Source organism: Callithrix jacchus, chromosome 6, assembly GCF_049354715.1.
Source record: "Callithrix jacchus isolate 240 chromosome 6, calJac240_pri, whole genome shotgun sequence".
Lineage (NCBI taxonomy): Eukaryota > Metazoa > Chordata > Mammalia > Primates > Cebidae > Callithrix > Callithrix jacchus.
The window spans coordinates 70,162,196-70,183,969 of NC_133507.1; the positions used below are offsets into that span (position 1 = coordinate 70,162,196).

General features: G+C 37.3%; 1 protein-coding gene across 23 annotated transcripts in view; it reads left to right on the top strand.

The window, feature by feature from the left end:
- The window catches only part of BAZ2B (bromodomain adjacent to zinc finger domain 2B), a 449,976-nt gene that overhangs the window by 1,878 nt on the left and 426,324 nt on the right, over positions 1–21,774 (top strand). The gene's annotated exons all lie outside the window — the stretch shown is intronic.

The following is a 21,774-nucleotide window of genomic DNA, read 5'->3' on the forward strand; positions in this document are numbered from 1 at the left end:
TGATTTCAGTATTCAGGTAATTATCATGAGTGATAAATAATTATTGAGATTTTGCTATCCTAAAGACATTTTGCTAGGAATTATGGATGTGAATAGGTCATGGAAAATGACCATATTTTCTTAACTAAAAATCAGGATAAAGCAATTTGACAGGCAAGTGTTTGAAGTCAGAAATGTTCCAGACAGTCTAGATGCCATGGTTGCCTTTTATCCACAGAGTTCCCTCCCTTGACCTTCCCTTGCTAAACTTTTTATTCTTTATGAGTGACTCTAACATACATTTCTGTTTCTAAATATCTTTGTTCACCACTCACCTTAGTTTTAATTTTTGAACTTGGCTTCTTCTCTAAGTTAACATCTTATTGACTATTACTAATTTTTTCCCCTTTTATTTTATAAACCTGTCTGTCATTTAGCCACAGTCATTCAGCCCTTTACTGTTATGTTTTGAGTATTTTTTAGTACTCACCTGATAGCTTAAAATGCTCTTTCAGATAATTGAATTTCCAAGTACTTGTTTTTCCCTCTTTTTTTATCATCTCACAAGCTAACCTTGTAAGAAGCTTCTCTTTGGCAAGGGCAGTTGTACAGATATCCTTTACTTTGCAAAAATGGTGGGACATTGAAAAGATGTGGTTACATTTGCTTTTTGCAAATCATATAATTTTTTATTGATACATAATATTTGTATATATTTGTGGGGCACATGGGATATTTTGTAACATGCATAGAATATGTAATGATTGAGTCAAGATATTTAGGATAGTCATCACCTAGAGCATTTATGACTTCTGTGTTGGTAGTATTTCAAGTCTTCCCTTCTAGCTATTTTGAAATATACAATATGATGTTGTTAACTAGTCACTCTGCTCTGCTATCAAACATTAGAACTTACTTTTTTTATCTAACTTTATGTTTGTACACATTAACCATCCTCTTTTGTCTCCACCTACCACCACACACATACCCTTCCCAGCCACTGGTAACTATCATTCTATTGTCTACCTGCATGAGAACAACTTTTGTTTTTTTTGAGATGGAGTCTCACTCTGACGCCAGGCTGGAGTGCAGTGGTGTGATCTCAGCTCACTGCAACCTCCGCCTCCTGGGTTCAAGTGATTCTCCTGCCTTAGCCTCCCAAGTAGCTGGGACTACAGGCATGCGCTACCATGCCCAGATAATTTTTGTATTTTTAGTAGAGATGGGGTTTCACCATGTTGGCCATGATGGTCTCGATCTTTTGACCTCATGATCTGCCCGCCTTGGCCTCCCAAAGTGCTGGGATTACAGGCATGAGCCACTGTGCCTGGCCAAGAACAACGTTTTTAGCTCCCACGTACACGCAGTATTTGTCTTTCTGTGCCTAGTTTATTTAACTTAACATAAGGCTCTCCAGTTTCATCCATGTTGCTACAAATGACACGATTTTATTCTTTTGTATAGCAAAATAATTTTTCATTGTGTATATGTACCACATTTTCTTTGGCCATTCATTCATTGATACACACTTAGGTTGATTGCATATCTTTGTTATTGTGAATAGTACTGCAGTAAACATAGGAGTAGAGGTATGTCTTTGATATACTGATTTTTTTTCCTTTGAGTGAATACCCAGTAGTGGAATTGCTGGATTATATGGTAGTTTTTTTGTGTGTGTAAGTTTTTGAGAACGCTCCATACTATTTTCCATTATGACTGTACTAGTTTACATTCCCATATCAGTGCATAAGTGTCCCTTTTCTCCACATCATTGCCAGCATCTTGGTTTTTTTTGTTTTTTTTTTTTTTTTGTCCTTTTGATAGTAGTGATTCTAACTGGGCTAAGATGATATCTCATTTGTGGTTTTGATTTGCATTGTCTTGGGGATTATGATGTTAACTATCTTTTCATATGTCTGTTGGCCATTTGTTTGACTTCTTTTAATAAATGTCTATTCAGATCCTTTGCCTGTTTTTAATGGAATTATTTGCTTTTTTGCTGTTGAGTTTGAGTTCCTTATTCTTATCATTCTTATATATTTTTCCTAATGTTATGGATATTAATCCCTTGTCAGATGAATAGTGTGTAGATATTTTTTCTCCCATTCGGCAGGTTGTCTCTTCACTTTGTTGGTTGTTTTCTTTGCTGTGCACTATCTTTTTAGTTCATAGTCCCATTTGTCCATTTTTGTTGCCTGTGCTTTTGAGGTCTTAGACATAAAATCTTTGCTTAGACCAGTGTCCTAGAGTGTTTTCCTTATGTTTTCTTCTAGAAGCTTTTTAGTTTTGGGTCTTATTTAAGGCTTTAATCTATTTTGAATTGATTTTTGTATATGGTGAGAGATAGAGGTTGTTTCATCCTTCTGCACATGGATATCCAGTTTTCTCAGCACCAGTTATTGAAGAGAGTTTTCTTTTTCCAATGTACATATACTTTTAAGTTGTAGATACAGTTTTACTCGGGATGAGACGAGAGTACTTAGAGTGAGGTCACAGAGTTGAAAACAAGGGATACCAATTTCTTCTCAAATGGGGATATTATTAATCCCTAGAGAGGGGAACTGGTATCATCAAACAACTTAACAGTCCACTATTTAAAGTAGATTTCAGTCTATAGATTCAGGATCCCTACTTCTTTTTTTATCCAGCCCATAATGTCATGAGGACTCCTACTTCTGAGGGATATATTACTTAAAGGTCCATTGCTTTAAAGTCTTGGTTGTAAGGAATTTCTTTCATAACAAAAATAATAAACTCTCAATTTAGTGCCTTTATAAATTTTATTTTTTCAACATCAAGTTTTATTTGAAGTTGCCACATTTAACAAATGAACATCCAAAATATCCTGTTGGTTGACTTCTGCTGGATCAGCATCAAAACCTCTTAAATCCCTAAGCCAATATTTAAAAGGATATAGAGGCCAGATGCAGTGGCTCATGCCTATAATCCCAGCACTTTGAGAGGCTGAGTCAGGAGGACGCTTGAGACCTGGAGTTTGAAACCAGCATGAGCAACAAAGCAAGACCCTGTCTGTACCAAAAAAAAATTTTGAATTAGCTCTGTGCATTGGTGCATGCCTGTAATCCTAGCTACTTGTGAGGCTGAGGCAGGAGGATTGCTTGAGCCCAGGAGGTTGAGGCTTTCAGTGATTGAGGCTTGCATTGCATTCCAGCCTGAGTGACAGACCCTGTCTCAAAATAAATAAATAAAAGGATATTAAAACACATAAAGAGAGTACCATCTTGAAACCCTCTCTGAGAAACCACTCTCTTATATCTAAGCTTACAATCTAGATCTCACTGCTTCTAGAAAGATCATTCCTGCTTATAGTTACTGTAGAATAACTGGCCTCATCAGGAACAGTTCCCAATTTATGGAACACTTGGAATTCAGACCTTGCACACTGCCTGAAATACATAAAATGCTTAACAAAAGCAGATATATTTTATTCATTTTTAAAAATATGTGAGGACTCATTCCATCTCCCAGGCGGTGGCACCACCATAGCTCACTGCAGCCTCAAACTTCTAGGCTCAAGCTGTCCTCCTGCCTCAGTCTCTCAAGTGGCTGTGAGTACAGATGTGCCATGACTGTGTGGGCTATTTGTTTTTAAATTTTTTCTGCCCAGGCTGGTCCTGAACTCCAGGCCTCAAGTGATCCTGCCACCCTGGCCTCCCAAAGTGCTGGAATTACAGGCATGAGCCACCATGCCCAGTTAACAGATATATTTTATTTTATTTTATTTTTTCAAGACAGAGTCTCACATTTGCCTCTCAGGCTGGAATGTAGTGGTTCAATCTTAGCTCACTTCAACCTCCGCCTTCCAGGTTTGAGTGATTCTCCTGCCTCAGCCTCCCGAGTACCTGGGACTACAAGTGCCCACCGCCATGTGTGGCTAATTTTTGTATTGTTAGTAGAGATGGGGTTTCACCATGTTGGCCTGGCTGGTCTTGAACTCCTGACCTCAGGTGATCCTCCTGCCTCAGCCTCCCAAAGTGCTGGGATAACAGGCCTGAGCCACTGTGCCTGGCCAACAGCTATATCTTATTATTATTATTGTTAATAGAGATAAAGTCTCAGTACATTGCCTAGGGTGGTCTCAAACTCCTGACCTCAAATGGTCCTCCTGCCTTGGCCTCCCAAAGTGCTGTGATTATAGGTGTGATCACCATGCCTGGTCCTATTTTTTATTGTTTATAAAACTGGGAATTGGAAAACTGGTACACGGACCAAATGTAGCCCACTACTTATTTTTAAATACTTTTATTGGAACACAGATATGCCCATTAGACTGTATACTGTCTACTGTTATATATTATGTATTATTCAGGGTTCCCCAGAGAAACAGAACCAATAGTATACAATACGTTGTCTGACTGTCAAGATATTTATTTTAAGGAATTGGCTCATGTACTTGTGAAGCCTGCTAAGTTTGAAATTTGTGGAGCAGGTTCACAGGCTGGTAACTAAGACCAGAGTTTATGCTGCAGTCTTAAGGTAGAATTTCTTTTCTAGGAAACTTCAGTTTTTGCTCTTAAGACTGATTGGATGAGGCCCATCAACATTATCAAGAGTAATCTCTTTAAAGTAAACAGATTATAGATATTAACCACTTCTACAAAATACCTTCACAGCAGCCCGGATTAGTGCTACTTAACTGGGTACTCTAGCCTTGCCAAGTTGTCGTATAAAATTAACCATCACAGTTTAACTGCTTTCACCCTATAGTTTAGTAGTTGTCAGAGTTTAGTAGTTGTGACAGAGATGGTATGACCTAGAAATCCTAACATATTCAGTACCTGTTACAGAAAGTTTGCTGACCTCTGGAGTAAGCCATAAAACCAAATTGAACTAACCTCTGTTCTTGCAATAGAGTTCAGCCAAATGTACACGTGTGTGTATACACACACACACACAGACAGGCACGTGAGCTTCAGAATGATAGTAATCAAGGACCGTGCTTGGCCTCTATGACCACTTCAGACTACATTTTTTTGAGACTAGAAGCAGAACGGGATACTGATATGAATTCCTTGAACATTTCTTCTGGCAAGCAGCCTCTTTTATCTTAAAAGTTTTTTTCATGTCCACATTTGTGTACAGTTTTATAAAAAGCTATGTGATTGTATCATACCTACTATTTTAATGTAGTCCTTTTCTTTTCCATTTTTCACCTTTTCCTTGCCTTTTTCTTTTCCTTTTTTAATCTGGCTTTCCTGCCTCTGTTTACTACTCCACAAACATCCTTTGCAACTAATGTTGACCAACTACTGTGTATCCTCCCACCTTATTGTCTGCATGGTCACACAATCATAAAAGAGCATGTGTGTGTATATATATTTACAGAAATACTGGTAATGATAGAGTTCTTTTTACCATTTAATTTATAAAATGAAATCAAATTTAAGCATGCATCTTCATCTAACTTTTCATCCTATAGTCCCTTTTCTCACAATCCCTATTTTTATTTAGTTGCTTAGCCTTTCTTTTTGATTTGTAATAGATATTATCACTCTGCTGCCTTCACAGTGTTTTTTTCATTTCTATTGATTTTACATGTAATATTTTTTTTGCCATAGATAGGTTTATATGGTAAAATGTGTTAATGATTTCTTTAATAAGTTCTAGGTTTCCAATTTAACTTAAAAAGTTTACTTATGCCTGGATATTATCATGCAGTATCCTACGTTTTCCAGATTGTGCTTAATTATTCTCAATTAATTGATCTCATATCTCTAAAAAAAATCTCATTTTTTATATGAAATAAGATAATAGGATCTAATTTTATTTTCTTCTCAGTAGCTAGCCAGGTGTGCCAGCAGCATTCTTCAATAATCCATTCTTTTCTCTGTAATTAGAAAGACCACCTTTGTCATATATTGAATTTTTAAATTTATGTTAAATATATTTCTGGATTTTATTATTCTGGATCCTATTCAGGGCTATAAATGTTAAACTATTCAGAAAATGAAATATTGTTTATCTATATTTTGAATCTTTCTCATTTATTAATACTGTTCTGTTTTTCTGTTACCTACTTGTTCACTTATAAGAAGTGGTAACTAGGCTGGGCGTGATGGCTCATACCTATTAATCCCAGCACTTTGGAAGGCTGAGGTGGGTAGACCACTTGAGCCCAGGAGTTTTAGACAAGGCTGGACAACATAATGAGACCACATCTCTACAAAAAAATACAAAAATTAGCCAGGTGTGATAGCACACACCTGTAGTCAAAGCTACTTGGGGGGCTTAGGCAGGAGAATTGCTTGAGCCAAGGAGGCAGAGAAGGCAGAGATTCCTGTGAGCTGAGATTGCACCACTGCACTTCAGCCTGACAGCCTGGGTGACAGGGTAAGACCCTGTCTTTAAAAAAAAAAAAGGCTGGCACAGTGGCTTATGCCTGTAATCCCAGCACTTTGGGAGGCCAAGACAGGTGGATCACCTGAGGTCGAGATTTGAGACAGCCTGGCCAACATAGTGAAACCCCATCTCTACTAAAAATACAAAAATTAGCTGGACATGGTGCATGCTCATAATGCCAGGTACTTGAGAGGCTGAGGCAGGAGAATCGCTTGAACCCAGGAGACAATTGGTTAATTGCACTCCAGCCTGGGCAACAAGAGCAAAACTCGGTCTCAAAAAAAAAGAAAGAAAGAAATGGTAATTCTTTCTCCTCCAGAATCATCCAATACACCTAATGATTTTACATTAAACAGTGCATGTTATACTACCAGCATGCCTAGGAATTATCTTATTTTTTCCACTATTCCTTTTTCACTTTCTTGACAGTTGGATAAAGCCATTGAATACACATGCTCCAGTTATTTAAAAACACCTCATCAGTACTTTTATATATCATAATAATACTTTAAAAACTATATACATACGATGTATATACTACTTAACTAGTTTCTCAAATAACCCTATTTTTTTTTTTTATCCCTGAGTCCATTCTAAATTTCTCACCATGGGCTTCAGTGCTCTTGACAGCAAATGTGCCATTTATACCAAGGACAGTATAGAGGAAATCCTGCATATCTTCCTATTATATCATCATAAAATGGTATAGAAATGGTAACACACTTAAAATATTTACCTTATATTTTTGTTTGTAAAACTGGCATGGCACATAAGCATGTTGGTGGTAGTGGTTGATTATTGTGGTTTCAGTGTTATTTTCTTCAAAGCTGTGACCTCTGCACTTTTCAAAAAAAAAGTTTTTTTTTTTTTGAGACAGGGTCTTGTTCTGTTACCCAAGCTGGAGTACAGTGGCACAATCACTGCTCACTCTAGCATCAACCTTCTGGGCTCAATAGATCCTACCAGCTCAGCCTTCCAAGTAGCTGGGACTACACGCCTGGCTAATTTTTGTATTTTCTGTAGTGACAGGGTTTCACCATGTTGTCAAGGCTGGTCTTGAACTCCTAGGCTTAAGCAATCTGCTCAACTCAGCCTTCCAAAGTGCTGGGATTAAGCTGTGAGCCACCACACCTGGCCCAAAATTGTATTTTAATTTCGTTTTTAGAGGATATTTAACTCTGCGGTTTTTTTTGTTTGTTTGTTTGTTTGCATAGGATTAATTTTGCCTACGTTTGTGGGAAAGCTTTTTTTTTGGGTGGGGAGGGGAATGATTATTTCATTGTTTTCAAGTCCATTTATTAAGGTATTTTTTAAGCTTATGTTTATCACAAATAGTTATTTAAATTGAAAGTTTTGCCCTGGCACAGTGGCTCACGCCTATAATCCTAGCACTTTGAGAGGCCAAGGCAGTGGGCAGGGTCACTTGAGTTCAGGAGTTCAAGACCAGCCTGGTCAACATGGCAAACCCTATCTTTACTAAAAGGAAAATACACAAATTAGCTAGTTGTGGTGGCAGGAGCCTGTAATACAAGCTACTCGGGAAGTGAGGGCAGGGAGAATTGCTTGAACCTGGGAGGCGGAGGTTGCAGTAAGTTGAGGTTGTACCACTGCACTCCAGCCTGGCCAACAGAGCAAGACTCCATCTAAAAAAAAATAAAAAGAGAAAGTTTTAAACATGGTTTTGCATATGAGGTCCTAAGATATGAATGAAAAATGTGAAAAACAATTTTAATCAGTATTTTTTATTTTCTTGTAAGCCCTTTACCAGTTTTTGTTTTGTTTTGTTTTTTTCCCCTCAAGACAGTCTCACTGTCAGCAAGCTGGAATGCAGTGGCACAATCTAGGCTCAGTGCAACATCCCCCTCCCCAGTTCAAGCAATTCTTCTTCCTCAGCCCCCCGAGTAGCTGAAACTACAGGTGTGTGCCATCCTGGCCAGCTAACTTTTTTGTATTTTTAGTAGAGACGGGGTTTCATTATGTTGGACAGGATGCCTCATGATCTGCCCACCTTGGCCTCCATAAGTGCTGGGATTACAGGTGTGAGCCACCCCACCCCAACAGTTTCATAAATGTAATGATATGGCTGTTTTATGTTAGGCTTCAATTTCTTCTGTTAATAGCCAAATGCTTTCCAGATCCATCTATTTTGTTATTATTGATAATAATACAAATTAGAAGATGACTAAAATAAAATTTTTTTGTAAAGTTGTATTTCAAGCTTTTCATGGGATGTATAAATAAAAATAAGTCATTAATTAAATGGTGGCATTAAAAAATTAATTGGGCAAATGAAAATTTGTCTCTACAAAGTCTGGGTAAAGAGTTTTTAAGTTAAATTTGAATAATTCTTGATAATGTCCAGAAATAAAAACTGCTAGTGTTTGCACTTGTCTGTGCTTGAAAGAAAGCTACACATACACCATTAACATTTTATTAAAAGAAAAATTCATGGAAAAAACTAAAAGTATGGTAGCACTTTGCTTTTTAACTGACCAAAATAGGAGAAAACAACTCTTAAACATTGAATAGAAGCTTTTGCACATTTCTTAGAAGATTTTTGGTTTTTGCTAGAAGAACCAAATGTAGGATTTAAGCTTTGTCAGAACAAAATTGGCAGAGTTATGTAGTGAAAAAAAATCTACAAAAATTAACATAAGGTAGATGTGGATATAAAATATATTTAAGAGTGGCCAGGCTCAGTGGCTCACATCTATAATCCCAGCACTTTGGGAGGCTGAGGTGGCGATCACCTGAGGTCAGAATTCAAGATGAGCCTGGCCAACGTGGTTAAACCCCATCACTAACTAAAAACAGAAAAATTAGCTGGACGTGGTGGTATGCACCTGTAATCCTAGCTACTCAGGAGGCTAAGGCAGGAGAATCACTGGAACCTGGGAGGCGGAGGTTGCAGTGAGCTGAGACCATGCCACTGTACTCTAGCCTGGGAGACAGAGTGAGAATCTGTCTCAAAAAAAAGATAAAAGAAAAAATATATATATACACATATATATACATGATTTAAGAAGAATGAAATATGAAGTCAAATTTTAAAAATAAACATACAACTATTAAAAATATTGTACATTTTTAATTAGCTGTAACAGAACAGTTCCCTCTTTTCCCTGAATTTTTTTGAAGTTTGAATTTAGCATCCATTAATACATACAGATGAGTAAGGTTCCTCTATTTATAAAAAAACAACTGATATAGATCCTCAGTGCTTAAGAATGAGACTATATACTCCTATTAAAAATCAAGAAATACATTAGAGTAGCCTTCATTGTTATTTACAGAAATTGATAAGAAGAAAAATAAAAAAGGAACAGATCCTATTTGTATCTATAACTAAATTCACTTTGTTTTAAAATTCTCATTTGAAATTTTATGTATAAATTGGAATTTACCATAAATGTGTCTTAGCTTGGTGGGTTGGGACTCAGACACTAGTGACATTGAGGTTTCATTTATAGAATATATTAAAACTTTTTCATTTATAGAATATATTAAAACTTTTTTATTGCTATTGAATAGAAATAAATTTTATTGTATAGTTTTTATGGAAGACCAGGCATTCCTCTATTTAGTACAGTAAAATGAAGTTTTGTAATATTTTTCTTTAATGAAAAGTGTGTTTGCCAATTAAATTTGCTCTAATGTTAAGCATGATTAGATTACATGTTTATGTAACAACTAGGAATTTAATATAAATTTAATTTGAACATCTTTCTCTAAAAAAAATTAGACATCACTTTATGAAATTGAGAAATTATTTGTCTTGCCCATTAGTGTAAAAAGATTTAGCTAAATGGAACTTAGGTAGAATTCAGCTGTGTGTTCCACATCCTCGGATTCAGCCAACCACATATCAGAAATATTGGAGGAAAAAAAACACTAAGAAATAACAATACAATAATAAAATATATTACAAAATTTTTAAAAGCATAACTTTTTATATAGCATTTACATGGTGTTAGATATTATAAGTAATCTAGAGATGATTTAAAGTATACAGGAGGATTGTGTAGGTTATATGCAAATAGTATGCCATTTTATATAAGGAACTTGAGCATTCATAGATTTTTATATCAACTGGAGGTCATGGAACTAATTTCCCCCTACAGTAAGGGACAACTGTAATTGTTTCGTAAATTCTAAGTCTGCTGTCAGTGAAGTTCTATGGTCTGAATATCCTCCAAAATTCATAAATAGTATTATAATACTACCAATGTGATATTTAATAGCAGGAGCACTTAGGAAGTGATTAAGTCATAAGTGCAGAGCCTTCATAGTTGGGATTAAGACCGTTGAAAAAGAGCTTGAGGGGAGTGGGTTTTCTGTCTTTTTTTCTGTCATGTCAGGAGACAATATTTCTCCTCTCTAGAAGGAGCAGCAACAAAGTACCATCTTGAAAGCAGAGAGTAGCTCTCACCAGACACTAGTCCTGCTGGCACCTTGATGTTGGACTTCCCAGACTCCAGAACATGATATATAACCAGCATAGATAAACAGGGTTCTAGGATTTGTGAGTTGATAAAATTCATTGTAATTGAGAGTGAATAAAATATATTATAGGTTTTGTGGATGTGGCTTTACAACTGGGCCCAGAAAAGGGTAGGATTCAGATGGGTGGAAAGAAGTAAGAAGCAACATTAGGGATGACTGATTAATCAAAGTGCTGAGGCAAAATATTAAACAGCATTTTTCCACTGATTTATTGTAAGCTCTATGAAGAATAAACTTTGAAAATTCAAAGTTTGTTTCTAACCCCAGCTTTTTTTTTTTTTTCCCTCTAAGAGACGGAGTCTTGCTCTCTTCCCTAGGCTGGAGTGCAGTAGTGTGATTGTAGCTCACTGAAACCTCAGGCTCCTGGGCTCAAGCGATACTTATGACTCAGCTTCCCATGTACCTAGGATCACAGGCGTGCACCACCACACTCAGCTCATTTTTTTAAAAAAGATGGGGTCTTGCTGTGTTGCCCAGGCTTGTCTGAAACTCCTGGCCTACAGCAATCCTCTCATCTTGGCCTCCCTAAGCGTTAAAATTACAAGTGTGAGCCACTATGCCTGACCCTGTAGCTTTTTTTTTTTTTTTTGAGACAGAGTTTCGCTCTTGTTACCCAGGCTGGAGTGCAATGGCGCAATCTTGGCTCACTGCAACCTCTGCCTCCTGGGTTCAGGCAATTCTCCTGCCTCAGCCTCCCGAATAGCTGGAACTACAGGCATGCGCCACCATGCCCAGCTAATTTTTTGTATCTTTAGTAGAGACGGGGTTTCACCATTTTGACCAGGATGGTCTCGATCTCTTGATCTTGGGATCCACCCATCTCGGCCTCCCAAAGTGCTGGGATTACAGGCTTGAGCCACCGCACCCGCCAACCCTATGGCTTTTTAATAATGGTGTTAATGTGCTTAGACCAACCTAAATATTGATTTTCTACACAATCCAAAAACTTCTAAGGAAAGTGTATCACAATTTTACAAGGGAGGTTGAGAATGTCCTCAGTTTTATATCATCAGCCCCTTTAAGGATACTGGGTATGTCTGCTACCACCCTATGTTCCTTGCTCTGTTACCACATCTACTTCTGATATCTAGGATTATCAGAAGACAGTCTTTGCAAGCTATAGGCACCCCAAAAAAGTAATAAGCAGGACATGTTGCTGTAGTTTTCTGTTTTTTAAATGCTTAAAGAAGTTAAGTAGTAATTATCTGGTAGCAGTGCATCTGTACTAATATGTTTTTGACAGATAAAGTAAATATTGTCTTGTTGCTAAAAAATCTTTAGTTCAAGTTACTATTCAATTATGTAAGAAATATTTATAACTATCAAAAAGTTTAAAATTATTGCTTTGTATAAAATTAAAAAATGAATAGACATTTAAAAAATATTTAATAGCCACCTCACTTCTAAGAATAGACATATTTTTAACTTCTAAGAACTATTGAGAAACAAAGCATTGATGTAGGAGATTATTAAAGTGAACTCACTATTTTATAAAAATATGATGAGAAGGGCTAAACATTCTTAATATGTGAAGTAGCAGTATTCCATATTAAAATATTTTTATATTGAGGAGAAAAAGTAGGCAGTTTGCAATACTATATAATATATAGTACTTACTAGAAAGGGCTAAACATTCTCTTTTTTGTGTGTGTGTGGGAAGGTGGCAGACAGGGTCTTGCTCTGTTGTCCAGGCTGGAGTGCAGTGGTGCAGTCACAGCCCACTGCAGCCTCAAACTCCTTGTCTCAAGGAATCCTCCTGCCTCAATTATCTGAGTAGCTGGGACCACAGGTACACACTACCATGCCCAGATAATTTTTTTTTTAGAGGTGGGGTCTTGCTATATTGCCCGGTCTGGCCTCACGCTACTGGAATCAAGCAGTCCTCCCACCTCAGCCTCCCAAAGTGTTGGAATTACAGGCATGAGCCACTATGCCTGATCTAGTAAAATATTTTACTAATAAGTAGAGAGAATGGATTTGTGGAAAACTCTTAAACTCATAAGGTACTGCTGTGAATCTTCTAGTGTTGATGATTAGCATGCTAATATGTACTGAACAAATTTATAATTGTTGATAATTTGCAATGGAGTCTTTTCATTCTGATAGTCAAAGTACTTTATAAACACTAAACCTTTCAAAAATCTCTCTTATAATAGGTATTGTTAAATTAATTACATATTTCATATGAAAAAACAAGAGCTGAGGGAGGCAAAGTTACTTCCCTAAGATTACATAGTATTTAACTGATGAAAACTGAGTAGTTCCAAATTTCTGTTACTCAATTCTAACCCCCGTATAAAATAAAATCAGTGTAATGCTAAGAAATACTATTATACTTCCAAGAATAAACTAAAAATTTGTCATAGCAGTTTAAAGAAATGTCTTTATTAAAGTGAGTATTTCAAGGTAATCTCCTTTAAGTATAAACATATTTATGTAAGATATTTATATTTAAGAAGACAGTAATTCAATATTTTGCTTTTAATATCATGATCATTAAGTTTCTTACATAGATTCTCTTCTAGTAAGCAAAGTTCAAAAAAAAGCCAAAGTTGGTATAGACTGTGATTAAAATACTATTTCATATAGCCAGGGTGATAAACTACTTATTTATTAAAGTTGTCTGCTTAAATATAATAAAAATGATTGTCCTAATGGAGAGACCCCCTAAACAAAGGCAACTAGCTCCTTTTACATAAAAGACTTTTACATTATTTTGTATTTTAGTGAACAGCGTTTTTTTCTATTGTAATTACTGATTAGCTATATCACATGATTTATGAATTGTTTGTTATGGTAGAAGTACAGTATCTTTTGGAAGAATTTATGCTGTATTAACCAATGAGTCAATTAAGATTAACCAATTTCAATATTATCCTTAAGCAGTATTACCATTTGCAATACTAGAATAGACATATCCCAGACCATTAAAAACCTGATAATTCTTTATCCAGAAACAACAAGCAGACAAAATATTTATGAAACTATTAAAAGATTGATTGGGAAGCTGAAGTAATGGCAAATACATTACTCTGAAAATCCCCACACATCCTCCAAAAAACTATAAAGATGAACAAATAAAACTACACATAGCTAGGCTGGGCACAGTGGCTAACACCTGTAAGCCCAGCAATTTGGGAGGCCAAGGTGGGTGGATCACCTGAGGTCAGGAGTTCAAGAGCAGCCTGACCAATATGGTGAAACTCTGTCTCTACAAAATACAACAATTAGCCAGGCATGGTGGCAGGTGCCTGTAATCCTAGCTACTTGAGAGGCTGAGGTGGGAGAATCACTTGAACCCGGGAGGCAGAGGCTGCAGTGAGCTGAGATTGCGCCATTGTACCCCAGCCTGCGTGACAGAGCAAGACTCTGCCTCAAAACAAACAAACCAAAAAAAAAAAAACACTACACATAACTATATGTTAATGTTAGAATGCAGAGAATGTTCCAACTTCAAATTATCTGTAAGTAGAAAAACACATTAAATCCTAGCTAGCCATTATTCATGCCCTTGTGCAAGCCATGGTAGAAAGCAAGGATGATCTGGGAGAAACTGCACAGGAGAACAAAGAACCTGGTGGCAGGCTTAAGATATTGATCTAAAGACATTTCCAGAAGAATTTTCTCCTAAGAAATACTGATAGATCAGAGGAGATTACAGGGAAGGGATTTACAAGTTTATATGGGACTCAAAAAGGCAGTTTTGGAAAGGCACTTATTAGGGAAGAAGAGGGTAAAAAGGAAGGGATAAATGCCCTCTAAAAACTAAACAGTTAAGAAAAATATTGAAGGTAAAAATTTAGGATCCTGCAAGACAAAAAAACATTTTTTAATTGGAGGTCAAATCTCACACTACCTTGCCCCCAAATCCAACTAATAAAGAAGCCATACTTGGAACGATCCAAGATGGACAATCGCTAACATCTCGGGATTGCAGCTCCCAGCGAAAGCTCAGATAAGGAGAGGACGCCACACTTTCAGACAAATTGTGTTCCCTCACAGAGCAGAAGATTCCCAGTGGAGGAGCTCCACGGGTCGCCAGTGCGACTCTTGTGGCCGGCACAGCGGTTTCGCCGGCACCTTGGCACGGCAGCTCTCAGTGCAGAGTAAACAGGACTGGTTCCCTTTCTGGCCGAGGTTTGGAGGAGCCACACGGGTCGCCAGCGCAACTCTTGTGGCTACCGCAGTGGTTGTGCCGGCACCTTGGCGCAGCAGCTCTTGGTGCAGAGTAAACAGGACTGGTTCCCTTCTGACTGAGGTTTGGAGCTCCGGGAAGGCAGAATCGCCTATTACGGACTCAAGAAGGAAGCCAGACTGGAGATTCCCGGGCAGAAAAGCACCATCAGTCTTAAAGCCGCTGTTTTGGCCCGCGCAGTGGGTTGCTCATATTTTGGCCCTGGGAATTAATAACTTGGACGTCCACTCAGAGACCTAATTTGAAAGTTGGTAATTACAAAGACGACAGGTGGATAAATTTACAATGATGGGAAGAAACCAGCATAAAAAAGCTGAGAATACTCAAAATCAGAATGCCTCTCCCTCTAAAGAGGATCACAGTTCCTCATCAACAAGGGAACAAGACTTGATCTAGAACGAGCTCATCCCATTAACAGAATCAGGCTTCCAAAGATGGATAATAAGAAACTCCTGTGAGTTAAAAGAACATGTTACAGCCCAATGTAAAGAAACGAAGAACTTTGAAAAAAGGTTTGATGAAATCCTAATGAGAACAGACAACTTAGAGAGGAATATAAGTGAATTAATGGAACTGAAGAATACAATGCAGGAACTCCAAGAAGTATGCACAGCTTTAAACACTCGAATTGTTCAAGCAGAAGAAAGGATATCAGAGGTAGAAGTCCAACTTAATGAAATAAAACAAGAAGACAAGATTAGAGAAAAAAGGATAAAAAGGAATGAGCAAAGTCTCCAAGAAATGTGGGACTATGTGAAAAGACCAAATTTATACTTGATAGGTGTACCTGAATGTGACGGAGAGAATGAATCCAAACTGGAAAATATTCTTCAGGATATTATTCAGGAAAATTTTCCTAAACTAGCAAAGCAGGACAATATTCAACCCCAGGTAATACAGAGAACACCACAAAGATATTCCTCAAGAAGAGCAACCCCGAGGCACATAATCGTTAGATTCACCAGGGTTGAAACGAAGGAGAAATTACTAAGGGCAGCCAGAGAGAAAGGTCAGGTTAATTACAAAGGGAAGCCTATAAGACTTACAGCAGATCTCTCAGCAGAAACTCTACAAGCCAGAAGAGAGTGGGGGCCAATATTCAACATCCTTAAAGAACAGAACTTTCAGCCCAGAATTTCATATCCAGCCAAACTAAACTTTACAACTGAAGGAAAAATAAAATCTTTTATGAACAATCAAGTACTCAGAGACTTTATTACCACCAGGCCTGCTTTACAAGAGCTTCTGAAAGAAGCATTACACATAGAAAGAAACAACCAGTATTAGCTTTTCTAAAAATATACCAAAAAGTAAAGAGCATCAACATAAAGAAGAATTTACATCAACGAATGGATAAAACAGCCAGTTAATATCAAATGGCAGTAATCCTAAATTTAAATCAACTAAATCCCCCAATCAAAAGATACAGCCAAAACCCAATGGCATGTTACATCCAGACCTGTTTCACATGCAAGGATACACAAAGACTCAAAACAAAGGGATGGAGAAAGGTTTACCAACCAAATGGAGAGCAAAAAATAAATGAATAAATAAAAAGCAGGAGTTGCAATTCTTGTATCTGATAAAATAGATCTTAAAGCAACAAAGATATAGTGGTAAAAGGATCAATGCAACAAGAAGAGCTAATGATCCTAACACCCAGATACATAAGACCTATAAAGAGACTTAGACTCAACGAGACAGAAAATTAATAAGGATATCACGGACTCGAACTCAGATCGGGAACAAGTAAACTTAATAAATATTTATAGATCTCTCCACTTTAAACACACAAAATATACATTCTTGTCAATACCATATCACACCTACTCATAGGTTTAAATGAAACATTGATTGGCCATTATTAATACCCATTTTTTTTTAGAATAAAGCAACATTTCCCTTCTCTCTCCCTCTTTTTCTTCCTCTCCTTCACTCCTTTGTTTTCTTTCCTTCTCTCAAAAAAGAAAAAAAAAATCAACTTGTAGACCTCTAGATCCAGGTCGGCAATGTCTCTCTCATTGTTCGATTTCCTTCCTTCCCTTCCCTCCCTCCCTCCCTCCCTTCCTCCCTCCCTTCCTACTTTCCTCCCTTCCTGCCTTCCTCCCTTCCTCTCCCCCCCACCAAAAAAAAGAAGCCATACTTTACTAAAAGCAGAAGTCATTTTTGAACTAGGAATCTTGTAAACTGTTTCCAGTCAGTCCTGTTCACCTAAATGAAGGAGTGACAGGAACTTTATATATAAGTAATTTTGAAAGAAAGTAGAAAATGAAGATAAAAAATAGGAAATGAGGTTTATTTAATGAAAATACCTATAACCTCATCCTAAGAAACACAGGCATAAAGATAGATATATAGACCAGGTGTGTATTACACTTGTAATCCCACCACTTTGGAAGGCCAAGGTGGGTGGATAAGTTGAAGTCGAAGTCAGGAGTTCAAGACCAGCCTGAACAACATGGTGAAACTCCATCTCTACTTAAAAAAAAAAAAAGTAGCTGGACATGGTGGCATGCGCTTCTGTATTTTCAGCTACTCAGGAGGCTGTAGCAGGAGAATCATTTGAACCTAGGAGGGAGAGGTTGCACTGAGTCAAGATCACTCTACTGTACTCCAGCCTGGGCAAAAGAGTGAGACTCCATCTCAAAAAAAAAAAAAAAAAAAAAGATAGACATGTAGATCAATGGAATAGAACTGAAACTTCATTAATAGACCTTTATGTATTTATATATTTTTAAGATATTTCTGAAGTATTTTTTAAATATATATTTTATTGCCGTTTAGGTTCTGGGGTACATGTGAAGAACATGCAGGATTTTTGCATAGGTACATACATAGCAATGTGATTTGCTGCCTCTGTCCCCATTACCTGTATCTGGCATTTCTCCCCATGTTATCCCTCCTCAACTCCCTACCCGCCACTGTCCCTTCCCTAGTCCCCCCAACAGACCTCAGTGTGTGATACTCCCCTCCCTGTGTCCATGTGTTCTCATTGTTCAACACTGCCTGTGAGTGAGAACATGTGGTGTTTGATTTTCTGTTCTTGTGTCAGTTTGCTGAGAATGATGGTTTCCAGGTTCATCCATGTCCCTACAAAGGACACGAACTCATCGCTTTTTATGGCTGCATAGTATTCCATGGTATATATGTGCCACGTTTTCCCTGTCCAGTTTATCATCAATGGGCATTTGGGTTTGCTCCAAGTCTTTGCTATTGTAAACAGTGCTGCAATGAACATGCATGTGCATGTGTCTTTATAATGGAACGATTTATAATCCTTTGGCTATATACCCAGTAATGGGATTGCTGGGTCAAATGGAATTTCTTTGTCTAGGTCCTTGAGGAATCGCCACACTGTCTTCCACAATAGTTGAACTAATTTACACTCCTACCAACAGTGTAAGAGAGTTCCTATTTCTCCACATCCTCTCCAGCATCTGTTGCCTCCAGATTTTTTAATGATCACCATTCTAACTGGTGTGAGATGGTATCTTAATGTAGTTTCGATTTGCATTTCTCTAATGATGATGAGTATTTTTTCGTGTTTATTGGCCTCATATATGTCTTATTTTTTAAAAGTGTCTGTTCGTATCTTTTGCCCACTTTTGAATGGGTTTGTTTGTTTTTTTCTTGTAAATCTGTTTTAGTTCTTTTTAAATTCTGGATATAAGTCCTTTGTCAGATGGGTAGATTGTCAAAATTTTTTCCCATTCTGTTGGTTGTGGTTCACTCTAATGATTGTTTCTTTTGCTGTACAGAGAAGCTCTGGAGTTTAATTAGATCCCATTTGTCTAATTTGGCTTTGTTTCCAACGCTTTTGGTGTTTTAGTCATAAAGTCCTTGCCTATGCCTATGCCTATGTCTTGAATGGTTTTGCCTAGGTTTTCTTCTAGGGTTTTTATAGTGTTAGGTCTTATGTTTAAGTCTTTAATCCATCTGGAATTAATTTTAGTGTAAGGTGTCAGGAAGGGGTCCAGTTTCTGCTTTCTGCACATGGGTAGCCAGTTTTCCCAACAAGCATTTATTAAACAGGGAATCCTTTCCCCATTGCTTGTTTTTGTCAGGTTTGTCAAAGATCAGATGGTTGTAGATGTGTGGCGTTGTCTCCGAGCTGTTCTGTTCCACTGGTCTATAACTCTGTTTTGGTGCCAGTACCATGCTGTTTTGATTACTGTAGCCTTGTAGTACAGTTTGAAGTCAGGTAGCATGATGCCTCCAGCTTTGTTCCTTTTGCTTAGAATTGACTTGGCTATGCGGGTTCTCTTTTGGTTCCATATGAAGTTTAAGGTAGTTTTTTCCAGTTCTGTGAAGAGGGTCATAGGTAGTTTGATGGGGGGATAGCATTGAATCTATAAATTACTTTGAGCAGCATGGCCATTTTCACGATATTGATTCTTCCTAACCATGAGCATGGAATGTTTCTTCATCTGTTTGTGTCCTCTCTTAATTTCTTGAGCAGTGGTTTTTAGTTCTCCTTGAAGAGGTCCTTTCTATCCTTTGTTAGTTGTATTCCCAGGTGTTTTATTCTCTTTGTAGCAATTGTGAATGGCAGTTTGTTCTTGATTTGGCTCTCTTTAAGTCTGTTATTGGTGTATAGGAATGCTTGTGATTTTTGCACATTGATTTTGTATCCTGAGACTTTTTTGAAGTTGCTTATCCGTTTCAGGAGATGTTGGGCTGAGATGATGGGTTCTTCTAAATATACAACCACGTCATCTGCAAATAGAGACAATCAGACTTCCTCCTTTTGGTCAATTCATTTTCATCAGGAATGCCAAGTTAATTCAACGTGGGAAGAAAAACCTCTAACAAATGATGCTGGGATAAATGGAAATTGACATGCAGATAATACAGTTGGACCCCTACCTAACACCATGCACATCCAATTAATTTAAAATGGATGAAGCTCTAACTTTAAATACTAAAACCATGCAACTTACAGAAAAAATTGTAATGTGAATATGACATGTAAGTATTCTTGACCTCGGACTTACTAGCGATTTGGTTTTTTTTTTTGGACATGACACCTTCAAGTATAAGCAACCAAAGAAAACTATGTAAATTGGACCTCATAAAGTAAAACAGACAAACAAAACAAAAAACCTTTTTGCTTCAAAGGATACCATCAAGCAAGTGAAAAGACAATACATAGAATGTGAGAAAAAGGTTGTAAATCCATATATAACAAGGGATCTGTGTCCAGAATATATAAAGAACCTCTTAAAACTCAACAATAAAAAGACAACCTAATTGTAAAATAGGTTACAATTATTATTGTAAAATTGGCAAAGGATTTAAATAGGTGTTTTTCTAAAGAAGATATAAAAATAGCCAATAAGTACATGAAAAATAGACAATAAATGTATGTTCAGCCTCAGCAGTCATTAGAGAAATGCAAATCAAAACCACAAGGGAAATATGGCTACGATAAAAAAGATAGACAGTAAAAAATGTTGATAAGGATGTCAAAAATTGGTACCTTCAAATATTGCTGGTGGGAATGTAAAATGGTGCAGCTGTTTAGGAAAGCTGTTTAGCAGTCCTCAGAAGTTTAGTTGCCATATGACTCAGCAATATCATTCCTAAGTATGTACTCAGGGGAACTAAAAATACACGTCACACAAAACCTTATACACAAATGTTCATATTATAATAGCCAAAATGTGGAAACTCCAAATGTGCAACAGTGGGTGAATGGATAAACAAAATGTGGTGTATCCATTCAGTGGAATATTATTTAGTCTTAAGAAGGAATGAAATTCTGCTGCAACATGGGTGAACCTGGAAAACATTATCATTAGAGATGGAAGCCAAATTTAAAAGGTCATATATTGTATTATTCCGTTTATATCCATGTCCAGAATAGGCAAATCCGTAGAGATAGAAAAACAGATTAGTAGTTCCCAGGTACTGGAAAAAGCAAGAGGCAGGAGTGACTGCTAATGAGTATAGGGTTTCTTTTTGCAGTGACAAAAATGTTCTGCAACTGAATAGTGGTATTGGTTTCATGAACTTGTGAATATACTAAAAGCCACTGGATTATATATTTTATGTATTTGTTTGCTAGGGCTGTCATAACAAAAATTAATATACAAACTGGTAGCTTGAGCAACAGAAATGTATTTTCTCGCAGTGTGGAGTCTAGAAGGCCAAGGTCAAAGTGTCTCAAGGGTTGTTTTCATTCTCAGACCTCTTTTTTGACTTGCAGATGGCTAACTTCCCCTTGATGTGTTGTCTGTGTCCTAACATCCTGTTATAAGGACACCAGTCATATTGAATTAGGGCCCACTTATATGACATCATTTTACTTTACTTTTCTCTTTAAGGGTCCCATTTGCAAATACAATTGCATTCTGAGGTACTAGAGGAGTTAGGACCTCCACACATGAATTTAGTTGGAGAAGGAGACACAACACTTTAAAACAATGGATGAATTTTTTTTTTTTTTTTTTGAGACAGAGTCTTCCTCTTTCATCAGGCTGAAGTGCAGTGGCACGATCTCAGCTCATTGCAACCTCCACCTCCTGGGTTCCAGCGATTCTCCTGCCTCAGCCTCCCTAGTAGCTGGGACTACAGGCATGCACCACAATACCCAGCTAAATTTTTTTGTATTTTTACTAGAGACGGAGTTTCACCATGTTGGCCAGGATGGTCTCGATCTCTCCACCTCATGATCTGCCTGCCTCAGCCTCCCAAAGTGCTGGGATTACAGGCGTGAGCCACTGTGCCCGGCCTAA